Source organism: Canis lupus, chromosome X, assembly GCF_048164855.1.
Source record: "Canis lupus baileyi chromosome X, mCanLup2.hap1, whole genome shotgun sequence".
Classification (NCBI taxonomy): Eukaryota; Metazoa; Chordata; class Mammalia; order Carnivora; family Canidae; genus Canis; species Canis lupus.
Genome location: NC_132876.1, coordinates 25,352,594 through 25,364,768, shown reverse-complemented (window position 1 = coordinate 25,364,768; position 12,175 = coordinate 25,352,594). Strand labels below are relative to the sequence as shown.

Genomic DNA, 12,175 nt, shown 5'->3' with positions numbered 1-12,175 from the left:
TGGTTTTGTTTGCATGTCGCTGGTGATGAGTAATGGTGAGCTTCTTTTTATGTGTATGTGGGCCATCTGTATATCTTCTTTGGAGAAATATCTATTCATATCTTCTTCCCATTTTTAATGTATTATTTGGGTTTTATGGTGACTTATATAAGTTCTGTATGTATTTTAGATACTAACCTTTTATCATATATGCCATTTGGAAATATATTCTCCCATTCTGTAGATTGTTTGTTTTGTTGATTGTTTCCTTTGCGTTGCAGAAGCTTTTTATTTTGATGTAGTCCAGATAGTTTATTTTTACTTTTGTTTCCCTTGCCTCAGAAGATATATCTAGAGGATGTTATAGTCAATGTCAGAGAAATAACTGCTGCCTGTGCTCTTTATAAAGATTTTTTATGGCCTCAGGTCTAATATATAGGTTCTTAAACTATTTTGAGCTTATTTTTGTGTATGACATAAGAAAGTGGTCCAGCTTCATTCATTGGCATGTAGCTGTCCAGTTTTCCCCGCACCTTTATTGAAAAGACTATCTTTTCCCCATTGCATATTGCCTCCTTTGACGAAGATTAATTCACCATGTAATTGTGAATTTATATCTGGGCTTTCTTTTCTGTTCTATTGATCTAAGGGTCCATTTTTGGGCCAGTACTATACTGTTTTGTTTTGTTTTCCCAAGGAGTTTTCTTGGGCAGACCAGGGGACAGGGAGGTATTTTATTATTTTTGGTGCAATTGTAAATGGAATTGTTTAACTTTCTGCTTTATTATTAATATATAGAAATGTAATGGATTTCTATACATTTATTTTGTATCCTGTGATCATACTGAATTCATTTATCAGTTCTTGTAGGGTTTTTTTTTTTGGTGGAATTTTTTTTAAATTTTTATTTATTTATGATAGTCACACAGAGAGAGGGAGAGAGGCAGAGACATAGGCAGAGGGAGAAGCAGGCTCCATGCACCGGGAGCCCGATGTGGGATTCGATTCCGGGTCTCCAGGATCGAGCCTTGGGCCAAAGGCAGGTGCCAAACCGCTGCGCCACCCAGGGATCCCTTTTTGGTGGAATTTTTAGGGTTTTCCATACATAGTATCATGTCATCTGCAGAGTCAAACTTTTACTTCTTTCTTACCAATTTGGATGTTTTTTATTACTTTCTTTTGTCTGATTGCTATGGCTAGGACTTGCAGTACTATGTTGAGTAAAATTGGTGAGAGTAACATTCTTGTCTTGTTCCTGACCTTACAGAAATGATCTCAGTTTTTCACTACTTAGTATGTTAGTTGTGGATTTTTCATTACTTTAGTAAGTTGGAATATGTTCCCTTTAATCCTACTTTGTTGAGGATTTTTATGATAAATGGATGTTGTACATTGTCAAATGCCTTTTCAGTATCTACTTAACTGATTTTGTGGATTTTATCCTTTCTCATATTGATGTGATGTATCACATTGATTTACTTGTGAATATTGAACCACCTTTGTTTCTCAGGAATAAATCCTACTTAATACTGGTGAATGATTTTTTAATGTATTGTTAGATTCAGTTTGCTAATATTTTGTTGAGGAATTTTTACATTTATGTTTATCAGAGATATTGGCCTATAGCTTTTGTTTTTGTTTTGTGGTGTCTTTATCTGATTTGATATTAGGATAATACTGGCCTCAAATAATGAATTTGGAAGTTTTCCATCCTCTTCTCCTTTTTGAAAAAGTTTGAGAAGAATAGATATTAACACTTCTTTACATGTTTGATAGAATTCACCTGTGAAGTCATCTGGTCCTGGGCTTTTGCTTGTTGATAGGGTTTTTGTTTGTTTGTTTGTTTGTGATTCAACTTCATTGCTGGTAATTGGTCAGTTCAAATTTTCTATTTATTCCTTTTTCAGGTTTGGTAGGTTATGTTTCTAGGAATTTATCCATTTCTTCTAGGTTATCCAGTTTGTTGGCATATAATTTTTCATAATATTCTCTTACAATCCTTTGTATTTCTGTGGTATTGGTTATTTCTCCTTTTTGGTTTCTGATTTTGAGTTTTTAAGTATTATCTATCTCATTCTATTTATAATTCTTTTTCCCTCTCTCTTTTTGATGATGTGTCTGGCTAGAAGTTTATCTATTTTGTTGATCTTTTCAAAGAATCAGCTCCTGGTTTCATTGATCTGTTCTATTTTATTTGGGTTTTGGTTTTTATATCATTTATTTCTGCTCTCTTATTTATTATTCCTTTCTTTCTGCTGGTTTTGGATTCGTTCTTTTTATAGCTCCTTTAGGTGTAAGGTCAGGTTATTTATTTGAGGTTTTTCTTGCTTCTTTAAGTAGGCCTGTGTTGCTATAATCTTCCTTCTTAGAACTACTTTTGCTTCATCCCAAAGATTTTGGACTATTGTGTATACATTTTCACTTCTCTCCATGCACTTTTTGACTTCTGCTTTGATTTCCTAGTTGACCTATTTATTCTTCATATCATATTTTTTTAAAAACTCCATGCATTTGTGGTCCTTTCAGACTTTTTTCTTATAGCTGACTTCTAGGTTCATAGTGTCATGTTCAGGAGAGATGCTTGACATTACTTTGACTTTTTTGAATTTATTGAGACTTGTGGCCTCATATGTGATGTAGTCTGGACATTTTCCATGTGCATTTAAACAGGATGTATAATTTGCTCTTTAGGATGGAATGTTCTGAATATGGATATTCAGATCCATCTGAATATTAAATCCATCTGGTCCATCAAGGGACCATTCAAAGCCACTGTTTCATGTCGATTTTCTATTTAGATGATCTGTCCATTGTTGTAAAAGAGGTGTTAATGTCTATTACTATTACTGTATTATTATCAAATATTTTTTATATCTGTTATTAACTATATAATGTATTTAGGTGCTCCCATGCTGGATGCGTACATATTTACAATTGTTGTCTTCTTTGGTTTTCCCCTTAATGATTATATAGTATCTTTCTTTGATTCTGGTTAGTCTTTGTTTTATTTTTTAAAAATTTTTGCTATATATATTTTTTAAAAATATTCATTTGAGAGAGAGAGAGAGAGAAAGTGAAAAGATGAGCAAGGGGGAGGGTCAGAGGGAGAGGGAAAAGTAGACTTCCCCTGAGTGGGGAGCTCAATGTGGGGCATGACCCTAGGACCTCAGGATCATGGCCAGAGCCAAAGACAGATAGATGCTTAACTCACTGAGCCACCCACACAACCCAAAGTCTGTCTTTGTTTTAAAATATATTGTCTCTAAGTGTTACTACCCTTGATTTCTTTTCACATCCATTTGCATGATAAATGTACATCCACTCACTTTCAATCTGCATGTATCTTTAGGTCTGAAATGAGTCACTTGTAGGCAACAAGCATATGGATGGATCTTCTTTTTTATCCATTCCATCACCCTATTTCTTTTGATTAGAGCATTTAGTCCATCTGCATTCAAAGTAATTATTTATAGGTATTATTTATTGCCATTTTGTTACTTGTTTCATAGTTGTTTTGTAGATTTTCCCTGTTCCTTTCTTCTCTTGCTCTCCTCTCACTATAAGTTTATTTTCTTTAGTGATATACTTGGCTTCCTTTCCCTTCATTTCTGTGTATGTATCACTGGTTTTCTGATTTGTTACAACATGTTTCTATATAACATCTTCTGCATATAGAAGTTTACATTAAACTTATAGTTTTTAAATTTGAACCTATTCTTTACTATCCCCCCAAAATTTTAGGTATACGGTGTGATACTTTATATCTTTTTATTTTGTGAGTCCCTTGACTAATTTTAACAGATATATTTGGGCTTGTTTGTTTGTTTATACTGCTTTTGTGTTTCCTATTATTCTTACTCTTACTTCTGGCTTTTCCTTTCCACTTGAAGAGTTCCCTTTAACATTTTTTCTAGGGCTGACTTAGTGGTCATGAACTCCTATCCCTTTTGTTTTTCTGGGAAACTATCTCTCCTATTATTCTGGAAAATAACCTTGCTGGATAGAGTATTCTTTGTTGTAGATTTTTTTTTCCTTTCAGCACTTTGAATATATCATGCCACTCTCTTCTGTTCTGTAAAGTTTCTGCTAAAAAATTCCAGTGATAGCCTTATGGGGTTCCCCTTATATGTTGTTTCCTTTTCTCTTACTACTATTACAATTCTCACTACTTTTGCTGATTTAATTACTATGTATCTTGGTGTGGACCTCTTTGGGCTGATTTTGTTGGATGATCTCTGTGCCTACTGGGTCTAGATATCTGTTTCTTTCTCCAGATTAGGAAAGTTTTCAGCCATTATTTCTTCAAATACATGTTGTGCCCCCTTTTCTCTCTCTTCTTCTTCTGGGATCCCTATAATGCAAATGTTATTATGCTTGATGGAGTCACTGACTTCCCTAAGTCTATTCTCATTTTGCATAAATTTCTCTCCCTTCTTCAGCTTACTTTCCTTTATTCTGTCCTCTAGATCATGCTAGTTCTTCTGCTTCCTGTAGCCTTCTATTTATTCCATCTGGTGTATTTTTAATTTATTTTGTTGGGTTCTTCATCTCTTACTGGTTATTTTTGGGGTTTTCATCTTTATTAATGATCTCACTGACTTTCTCCACATTTTCCTCAAGTCCAATATGTATCTTTATGATCATTACTTTAAATTCTCTATCAGACTAGGTGCCCTGCTATGGTTTTGTCCTGTTCTTTTATTTGGGATGTATTCCTCTGTCTTCCCATTTTATTTATCTCTGTGTCTCTTTCTCTGTTTGGAAAGTCAGCTATGTCTCTTGCTCTTGAAAGTAGTGAGTGGATTGTTCACATTTAATAAAGTGGCACCCCTGAGACTAGAGCCAGCAATGGTGCAATCTAAAAGCATGTATGGTGGGGAATGCAGTTTTAATAAAGGTTGTATGTTCTCTGGTGGAGGTGACAAGCTGCCCCTGCTGCAAATACCATGGTTTGACAAAGTGCACAGTGGGAGATTGGTGTTGGCATGGTTTGTGATGGTCTTCTGGTGGGAGAGTGACCCACAGAGCCAGGACTAAAGAAGGTCCAGCTTGAGGAGGCAGAACACATTGTAAGCAGGTTAGGTGTTTAATGGCAGCACTATGCTGGTTACTGCAGGTGGTTGTGTGTTTATCTTAGCTTCAAGGGAGGGAAATGGTACCTGCCAGCTCCTCTGTTCCTGGAGAAGCCTTTCAGTGAAATATGTCCTTCTAGAACATACTCCATGATTAATAAAAAACTCTCCTTCCAATTTTTTTTCTTAACACTCTGCACCTTGTTGATGAACTTCTCAGGTTCATTTATGAAAAAAATTTCTTAGCTGCCATTGGTCAAACTTGCTTATTTATCTAATTTAAGTTACTCTTCAGTTGCAAATGACATGGTTACAAGAGATAAGAACAGAAAGATAGCTCAATTTCTCTTGATTGTGTACCAGAATTGTTGCACACAACAGTGGGTAATTGGACTAAAAACTGGTTATAACTATTGTATTTCATGTATGCCTTTTAGCAGTTTAGCCTCAAAGTTTCATATAGAAATAAAGTCGTAAAAGCCAATGGGCAAATTCAATTAAAAATTTGTGTATATTAAAGACTTCAGGGGAATATTGTAGAGTAGGAGGACCCAAAGCTCACCTCTTATGTGGATACAATTAGATAACACTCATCTCTGTGTAATTAACTCAGAAAATGACTCAAAGACTGGAAAAACAAACTCCACAATAAAATGTAGAGAACAGACCACACTGAAGAGGATATGAAGGGCAGAGATGAGGTGGGAAGCTAAATGGATTTTTGAGCCATATGCTAGAGGGAGCTCTGGGCATGGAGAGGGGAGAAAAAAATCATTCCAGGGAGCTCACACTAGGAAGATGAATCACCAAATCACCATAGCATTTGGTTTTGAAATCAGAGGGGGATAATTTCATGAACTCTTGCAACCAGAGGACTTAAAGCCTGGAATTTAAAAAATCAGTGGGCTAGGCTCTGGAAGACTCTGGAAGGTAATAAGAAATTGAGTCTCCAATCTTAAAAAGGCAGGATAATAAATAGCATGAGAAGATACAGCATTGAAGGGGCTGTTTGAAAAATGCCTGAGAGATGATATGGGAGAGAGAGTTATTTACTAATCACAGGACCTGTCTTGGCTCTGTAATCTATGTAAAAATAGAGGATAATGAATGAGAATTCTCAAGACTTAGTTATTTACATGAGAAAGGGAAGCCACATATAAAGCAATCTTTCTATAGGTGCACATTACAGTGCTAAAAGATTGCTTACAATTAATAGGTTGAGCTTCTTTAGGTCAGAGGACATACCTCCACTTTTTGGATAACTTTCTAGAACCCTAAACAGTATCATGTTCCTAAAAGCAGCTTAATAAATGTTTAATAGATCATAAGTCTCTGCCTTTTAAAGAAAAACAGCTAAAATCTTTACTTCTCAAGCTAATTTCTTTCCCTCTGTTCATATTAATGTGCAATAAAATAAATGCTTTATTATAATATATTATTTTTATTCAAAATAGAAAATATGAATGCAGTGAATATAATTTGGGATGTTAATCTTTATGAATCTAGTTATTTATTTTGTATACCCAATGTCATGGTCTTATACAGTACACTTAATTAATTAATTAACATTTAATTAATCATGTTTGACTAAATACTGAATGAGGTGCCAGATGAACTAAATGTGACCTAAAAAAGTCATTGCATTTCTCTTGCCTTTGTTTTAATTCTCTGTAAAAATAGAGAGTTGTATCTTTCTAAGATCTCTTCTAGTTCTGTGTCATACATGATTAATTAAATGTTCATATACATAGAAACATATGTAAATAATTTTAAAATAGTATTTTTTAAAACTTTTTTTTAAATTTTTATTTATTTATGATAGTCACACAGGGAGAGAGAGAGGCAGAGACATAGACAGAAGGAGAAGCAGGCTCCATGCACCAGGAGCCCGATGTGGGATTTGATCCCGGGTCTCCAGGATCACGCCCTGGGCCAAAGGCAGGCACTAAACCGCTGCGTCACCCAGGGATCCCCTAAAATAGTATTTAATTGGTTGTTAAAGAACAATTTCTATTTATTTATTTATTTATTTATTTATTTATTTGATTCCATATTGTTTTCAATATCATTTAGAAACCAAAAGGCTAGGTCATAGTTGGCTACAGAAAAATGTAAAATAATAATACAAACTCATATATTAAGGAAAAGAAGAGCCTAAAGATCTGGTTTTTGGAGATCTGTCAATGAAACCATCTCAGAAGATCACCATACACTGAAGTACTATAAGTGATAAGTCTCAGCCATGTACATTTTCCTTCCAATCAAGTTTTTAGGACCTCATCTAAAGTATGAAAGAACAGCCAAAAATTAACAAATCCCTGCAGAAAAGATGTAACATAATTTAAAAAATTAAAAACTACCAATTATCTGTGGAAAATAAAAGATATATGGATATTATCTCATTTTTGTTTCTCAGATTAAGGAACACCTAACTTCTATATTATATTGGAGAGAGAAGGAGAGAAAAATTAGAGTAATTCTTTACAACTTAGAAAAGGAAACACAAAATAAAAGAAGGAAGGAAGGATTAAAATGATAAAGTAAATAGAAGGAAAAATAATCAAAGGAATAAGTTAAGAATATTTGGTAGATCTTAGGAATATGAGTTTCTAGACTAAAGTGGCTCATTCTGAATACTCATTACAATGAATGAAAACTTAGCCACACCAAAGGAAATCATTATTACATTTAAGTAATAAAGATAAAGATATAATCCTTAAAGCTTTCAGAAACAGAACTACATTGTGGTCACACTCAGAAGACAACAAATCATAATGGCATCAGACTTCTCAATAGCAATACTGAAAACCAGAAAAAGGACTATAACTTTTGAGATTCAAAGTAAATATGATTTGCAATATAGAATTCTATACCCAACTGTACTATCAGTTGGAAATAACATTGGAAAAGGACATTTCAATATGTAAAACAAGTTAAGAAACACATTCTTATGGAAATGTAATGACAGGCGAATAAAGTGAATTCTCAAATGGATTTCCAGGATGGTGGCAAAGAGAACTTCATAAACGCTATGTTGTAATTCAGATTGTAGCAGAGGACAGAAGGATCAAGAAAGGCTGCCTTCCATATTTTGAAGAAGAAGAATAGGAAGATGAAGAAGAAGAAGAAGAAGAAGAAGAAGAAGAAGAAGAAGAAGAAGAAGAAGAAAAGAGGAGAAATTAATAAACAGATTATTTGCTTTGTCTGAATGTTTTGTAAATATATTTTTCATTGTTAAAGAGAGTGTAGTTATGGATTATCTGTAGGTTCAGAGATAATCAAGGAAATTAAAAATTTAAGGCATTTTTTAATTTCAGGAAAAATATATTGGCATAACAATGTACGAAACAAACGTTTCCTTAAATGAACAACTCAGGAAACAACAGTTGTTGGTGAGGATGAGAAGGGGACACTGTTGGTAGGAATGCAAATTTGTGCAGCCACTGTGGCAAACAGTGTGGAGTTCCTCAAAAAGTTGAAAGTAGAATTTCCCCTGGGAAGCTGGGACCACTCAGCAATTGCACCATAGGTAATTATTAAAAGATACATAGTGATTCAAAGAGGCACATGCACCCCAATTTTTATAGCAGCAGTGTCCATAGTAGCTAAACTGCTTCTCTCTATAGATAGATAGATAGGTAGATAGATAGATAGATAGATCTATATCTATTACTCAGCCTATATCTATATAGGTATATAGTTATGTATCTATATCTATCTATCTCTCTATATATATTACTCAGCTATCAAAAAGAATGAAATCTCACCATTTGCAATGATGTGGATGGAACTAGAGAGTAAGTTAGGTAGAGAAAGACATACCATATGAGTGAAAACTCATATATGGAATTTAAGAAACAAAACATGAACATAGAGGAAGGGAAGGAAAAATAAAATATGAAAATTGAGAGGGAGACAAATCATAAGAGATGCTAAACTCTAGGAAACAAACTAAGGTTTGCTAGAGAGGAGGTAGGTGGGGGGAAGGGATAATTGGGTGATGGGCATTAAGGAGGGCACTTAATGTAATGAGCACTGGGTGTTATATGCAACTGATGAATCACTAAAGTCTACTTCTGAAACTAATAAAAAATAAAAAGAAAAAAAGAAAAAAATAAAGAAAAATGAAGATTCCCAGGGTCACTATCCAAGGAGGAGCACATATGGGAAATGTCACTATAAACCATGGTCCAAAATTGGTAAATGGCTGGAGCACTGCAGCCCTCTGGGGCATTTGGGAGAAGCCAGTTGATTAGGTGAGCTGGCTCTGGATGGAGGTGGCTGTGCCCCATTTCCTTTGGGAGAGGTGGTCCCTGGGAGCATGGTTCCAGCAGCACAGGGCCCCATATCCCAGGGCACCCAAGCTGACAGAGCTGTTGATGCTGAACTCCCCCTGGGACTGGTGGAAGTGGGGAGGGCACAGGACAGTGAAAACTCTCCTATCACTGGGCACCCCCAAGCTGTTCAGACCTGTGCACCTGCAGGACCCCAGGGAGCATCTAGGCCAGTGTAGACTGGGAGACACTGGCTAGTTACTTGCAGGGAACTCTAATCCAAAGCTGGAAACCTGGCCACTGCCATTGTTGTTTTTCCTCTTTGTTTCACCATGTGCCTGGGAGAGGTGGGGCTGCTAGGGAACAAAGGCCGCCCAGGATAAACAGCTCACACTGAGCCCAGTACCTGGCAGGGGGCAGGACATCTCCACCCAGACACAGACACCTGAAAATCAGCACATCAGACCCCTCCCCAAGAAAACCAGCTGGAATAACAAGGGAAGAGCAAGTTTTTGACCAAGCAGGGCTGGAAAGCTCCAGGATTGAGGGAAAATCGAGGGAAAACAGTATATAAAACTAAAGGGTCCCATTGTTTTCCCCTTTTTCCATTGTAACTTGTTTTTATATCAGACTAAAAATTTCCAATATTTTTTCTCTTTTCCAACATTAACTACAATATTTTATCAGCTCCTCATTTTTAAGTATTTTCCTATTTGACTTTCATATTTCTATAATTACATGTCTTAGATATATTTTTCACTTCTGGATTCCCTTCAACGTATTCAATTTAATTTGGGTAGATATATGAGATACGGGTTTTTGTTTTGTGTTTTTTGTTTGTTTTTTTCTGCCTAGTTTTGTTTTACAATGCTAGAAGTTTATACTTTCTAAAACACAACAAACATACAACCAGAACCAAGTAGAATATTGTGATGGTTCATTCTATGAGATTATATTATCTCTTTATTCCCATTCGGCCTCCCTCTTTTATCTTGTTTATGTTTTAGTGGTCAATGTTGGGGTTTCTATAAGTGTTTCTGATTTATATAAACTTGGGATTGAGCATCTTCTAACATACAGAACAAAATACACTCAGAACCGAGAGGATCACCCTCTAGGACCCCTCAGGTAGACTACAATCTCTCTCCACTACCAGTATCTCTCTCACCACAACCAGCCCCCAGCTCCCGCCTTTTTTCTTTTTTCCTCTTTACTGTATTCTTCTTCTTTTTCTTTTTTCACTTTAGTGGTCCTTTTTTTCTCTGTTCTTCTTTTTCATTTTCTGGTCTCTGCCCTCTTCACAATAATCTAGGGTGTATATTACTTTGGTAGTGATTGACATTTTTTTAAAATTTTTATTTATTTATGATAGTCACACACACACACACACAGAGAGAGAGAGAGAGGCAGAGACATAGGCAGAGGGAGAAGCAGGCTCCATGCACCGGGAGCCCGACGTGGGATTCGATCCCGGGTCTCCAGGATCACGCCCTGGGCCAAAGGCAGGCGCTAAACCACTGCACCACCCAGGGATCCCGTGGTTGATATTTTTGACTCAACCCACTCATACAGCCACTGTGCATTGAACAAAATGACTAGAAGGAAGAATTCACCATAAAAGAAAGAACCTGAAATAGTATTCTCTACCCCCAAGTTACAGAGTATGGATTTCAATACAATGACTGTGCTCATCAAGCACAATACTACCATTCCTACCAAACAGACAGAAAACATTACTACCTACTCTGACAACCAGCCCGGTATGCTTATTCAGGTATATGAAGGTAAGCATGCTATGATCAAGGATAACAACCTACTTGGCAAGTTTGAACTTAGAGGCATACCTCCTGCATTCCTCAGATTGAAGTCACTTTTGATATTGATGCTAACAGTATGTCTCTACTGTGGATAAGAGCACATGGAAAGAGAACAAGATTACCATCACTAATGGCAAGGGCTGCTTGAGCAAGGAGGACATTGAGTGCATGGTCCAGGAAACTGAGAAGTACAAAGCTGCAGATGATAAGCATCAGGACAAGGTGTCTTCCAAGAATTCACTTGAGTCTTATGTATTCAACATGAAAGCAACTGTTGAAGATGAAAAAGTTCAGGGCAAAATCAATGATGAAGACAAAGATTCTTGACAAGTGCAATGAAATCAACAATTGGCTCAATAAGAACCAGACTGCAGAGAAGGAAGGATGTGAACATCAGCAGAAAGAGCTGGAGAAAGTGCAACCCCATCATTATGAAGCTATACCAGAGTGCAGGGAACATGCCAGGAGGAATGCCTGGAGGCTTCCCTGGTGGTGGAGCTCCTCCCTCTCATGGTGCTTCTCTGGGCCTACCATTGAAGAGGTTGATTAAACCAACCTGACAAGGGGTCTAGCATTGTTCCACACAACATTTGAAGGACACAAATTTACAGCAAATTCCATGGCACTTTTAAAGTAAAGTTGCTATAGAAAATATACTGGGCATTATTAATACTTGAATATGGAATATGTGCACAGAGAAAGGAAATATATATTGCACTTTATAAGCACTGTATTGTTAACTGAAAAATGCAATGTCTTAAATAAAACTGTATTTAAAATTGCCACCAAAAAATAGTCAATTCAGAAGCACAATTATAAAGCTACTGGTGGCTCTGGAAAAAAGCATAAAGGACTCTAAAGACTTTCTTACTGCATAATTGAGATTTAATCAGGCCAATATTAAAAATAGATTAAATTAGATGCAATCAAAACTGGATGTCCTAACTGCTAAGGTTAATGCAATGGAAGAGAGAGTGAGTGACATAGAAGACAAATTAATGGTAAGGAAGGAAGCTGAAGAAAAAAGAGAAAA

At 36.0% G+C, this 12,175-nt stretch overlaps 1 pseudogene; it reads left to right on the top strand.

The window, feature by feature from the left end:
• Positions 1–11,003: 11,003 nt before the first annotated feature.
• On the top strand, positions 11,004–11,692 carry LOC140628071 (heat shock cognate 71 kDa protein pseudogene; annotated as a pseudogene).
• Positions 11,693–12,175: the final 483 nt, after the last annotated feature.